Consider the following 3,731-nt stretch of genomic DNA (forward strand, 5'->3'; position numbering starts at 1 on the left):
GGGTTGGTTTGTTAAGACACTGCGTAGGGTTCGGTGTTATTGCTAAGCATTGTTTAGATTTGTCTTCTAAAAGATAGTCTGATGATTTGTCTTCTCCTGACTCTGCTTCTTTTATGCATTCATCGATGATATCCATGAAGTAACATGTATCTTCTATTGCAGGTGCTTTCAAGAATTGGGAAAGAATGAATTCAATTTTCTCTTCACCTACTTCGTAGGTGAGTCTTCCTCGTTTTACGTCTATGATTGCACCGGCAGTTGCTAAGAATGGTCTTCCTAGTATAATAGGTGTAGTATCATCTTCTCTAATGTCCATAATTGTGAAGTCAGTGGGAATGTAAAACTGACCTATGCGTACGGGAACGTTTTCAAGGATTCCTACAGGATATTTGATGGAACGATCTGCTAATTGCACAGACATTTTGGTCGGTCTTAATTCTCCCATTTCCAGTCTCTTACATATGGATAAAGGCATAACGCTAATTCCGGCTCCTAAATCGCATAAGGCTTTGTCGATGACAAATTTTCCTATGTGACAGGGTATAGAGAAGCTACCCGGATCCTTGAGTTTAGGGGGCATGTTTTGGATTATAGCGCTACATTCGGCAGGGAGTGTAACGGTTTCGCTATCCTCAAGTTTCCTTTTATTAGAAAGAATTTCTTTTAAGAATTTAGCATATGAGGGCATCTGCGTAATAGCTTCGGTAAACGGAATTGTAACGTTTAATTGTTTAAGGAGATCGACAAATTTTCTAAATTGGCCTACATCTTTGGTTTTAACAAGCCTTTGAGGGTAAGGTATAGGTGGTTTGTAAGGTGGTGGAGGTACATAAGGTTCCTTCTTTTCTAGGGTATCCTTATTACTCTCTTCCTTTTCCTTAGGTTCACTTTCCTCAGTAGATTTCTTAGGGTTTTGGTTTTCTATCCTTGGATCAGACGGTCCTTCCACTTCCGTTCCACTTCTTAATATAATTGCATGAGCTTGGCTTCTCGGATTAGGTTGGGGCTGTCCAGGGAATGTACCAGTTGGTGCAGCAGTAGGTGCTTGTTGTTGAGCTACTTGAGATATTTGTGTTTCTAACATTTTGTTATGGGTAGCCAAGGCATCTACTTTGCTTGCTAGTTGTTTAAGTTGTTCGCCAGTGTGTATGTTCTGGTTTAAGAAATCTTTATTGGTTTGTTGTTGGGAAGCTATAAAGTTTTCCATCATGATTTCCAAGTTGGATTTTCTAGGGGTATTATTGTTAGGATTCGGTTTCTGATATCCCGGAGGTACAGATGGGGTTTGATTCGGAGACTGTCCAGGTGCGTATAAAGCATTATTACTCTTATATGAAAAGTTTGGATGGTTCTTCCAATTTGGGTTATAGGTATTCGAATAGGGGCTTCCTTGAGCATAGTTTACTTGCTCTGTTTGGATTCCAGTCAAGAGTTGACATTCCGCAGGAGTGTGGCCTTGGATTCCACAGACCTCGCAATTCTGAGTTATAGCAACCACGGCGGTTGGAGGTGATACGTTTAAACTTTCAATCTTCTGGACCAAAGCATCCACTTTTGCATTAACGTGATCAAGGTTACTTATCTCGTACATGCCAGTTTTCGGTTGAGGTTTTTCCACTGTTGTTCGTTCGGTTCCCCACTGATAGTGGTTTTGGGCCATGCTCTCGATAAGCTGGTAAGCATCAGCATAAGGTTTGTTCATTAGTGCACCACCTGCAGCGGCGTCTATTGTTAACCTTGTATTGTATAAGAGACCATTATAAAATGTGTGAATTACTAACCAGTCTTCCAAACCATGGTGTGGGCAAAGTCTCATCATGTCTTTGTATCTTTCCCATGCTTCGAAAAGAGACTCGTTGTCTTTCTGTTTAAATCCGTTTATCTGGGCTCTTAACATAGCTGTTTTGCTTGGTGGAAAATATCGGGCAAGAAAAACTTTCTTCAACTCGTTCCAGGTGGTGACTGAGTTGGAAGGGAGAGATTGAAGCCATCTTCTAGCGCTATCTCTTAATGAGAAAGGAAAAAGACGAAGTCGAATTGCCTCTGAAGTGACACCATTAGCTTTAACAGTATCAGCGTATTGGACAAATACGGATAAATGAAGGTTTGGATCTTCGGTAAGATTTCCAGAGAATTGGTTCTGTTGCACAGCCTGCAACAACGAAGGTTTAAGTTCAAAGTTGTTTGCTTCGATTGCGGGCGGAGCAATACTTGAATGCGGTTCATCTTGCGATGGAGCGGCGTAATCTCTAAGAGCACGAGCTGGTTCTGCCATCTCGGTTAAAGAAGGAAAAATGTTTTTGATATCAGGGAGGTTTATAGGAGGGAGATTGTTTTCAGCACGATATTCCCGAATTCGTCGTAAGACTCGGAGATATAGTTCGATATCGTTGATTCGTAAATAGAGCGGTTCGCCTTGAGAGCGAGTGCGTGGCATACAAATCAACGAAAGAAAGAATAGAAGGAAAAAGAAACCTAGTCTCTACAGCGTAACGGAAGAGTTACGATATCGATTGAATAAAAGTCCCCGGCAACGGCGCCAAAAACTTGATCGCTCGACTGTGTGAGTCGAGAATGGGATACAAACTGCAAGTGCACAGTTCTATCGCGTAGTTTTAAAAGATATCGATCCCACAGGGACTTATGAATCGATATACCGTTATCTAAGGTTACTTCGTAAAGCTAAGGTGAATAATAGTTGATTGTTTGGGGAAGGAAGCTAAAAACTAAACTAATATCTAGATTAAATATTAATAAAACGGATATCGGTATGTAGTTCGTCAAAACTAGGGAATCAATTCCTTGTCGGTCTCTCGGTCTTAAAATAAATCGTTTCGATTAACTTTATTGGTTAAAGGTTTTATCTCAAACTCTCGCTCTGTTGAAGAAACCATGATCTTATATTAATGTAGCTGTCACTTATAATTAAGTCAAAAATCATATTTTGAAAACAATAAAGTTGCAGAAACTCTTTTTAAGAAAATACTGACCGTTTTAAACACCCTTATCTCAAACTCTCGCTCTGTTGACTTAGGTTATACAATTAAATCTAAATGCTTAACTCTCGTCCTCACATTCAATCTTTAAAAATACTTTTTGGAAAAAAGTCAGAATTTAATTAATTCTAAAACTTGCTCTCGCCCTGAGATAGACTTAATGACTAACTTACACTGTCCAGTTAAAACCTCAAACTCTCGCTCTGTTGGTTTCAACTTCTTTATGTCTTTTACTTTTGTAAAAAAATCTTGTTATTAAACCTGTAAGTTAAGACCATAAAAAGATTGATTCTAATTTTAAGTTTGAATAGACCGACTTAGTCTTGATCCCTTTTTCTGCTTACTTTACATACCGATACCTAGGCGAATTAGCCAGACATGCTAACTAAATAATAATTATTATCATGCATACACAGACTCATTTCAGGCAGGCAATGTAAATAAACAATAGAATAAAACATTAAATATTAAATAACAATTAGAGAACCTGAATGCGTAATACAATGGTCTTGAACACTCCACCACAAGCCGGTAGGATTTGTTCTTCGATTCTTCAATTAAACAGTAAATTAAATCAAGGAAATAAAAAAAACTCGAATATAACGTAAGGTTAAATCCGGTATAAAGTTGCACAATAATTTCCGGTGTAGAAACTATTATGCGAAAAATATCTAAAAGCTAAAAACGGGAAAGATAATTTGCAAGGGAAAAAGAAAATAAAACTTGCAAAAGAAA

The 3,731-nt window shown here is 38.4% G+C and overlaps 1 pseudogene; it reads left to right on the top strand.

The window, feature by feature from the left end:
• Positions 1 to 1,790: 1,790 nt before the first annotated feature.
• On the top strand, positions 1,791 to 1,890 carry LOC127077282 (uncharacterized; annotated as a pseudogene).
• Positions 1,891 to 3,731: the final 1,841 nt, after the last annotated feature.

Source organism: Lathyrus oleraceus, chromosome 4 (assembly GCF_024323335.1).
Source record: "Lathyrus oleraceus cultivar Zhongwan6 chromosome 4, CAAS_Psat_ZW6_1.0, whole genome shotgun sequence".
NCBI lineage: Eukaryota > Viridiplantae > Streptophyta > Magnoliopsida > Fabales > Fabaceae > Lathyrus > Lathyrus oleraceus.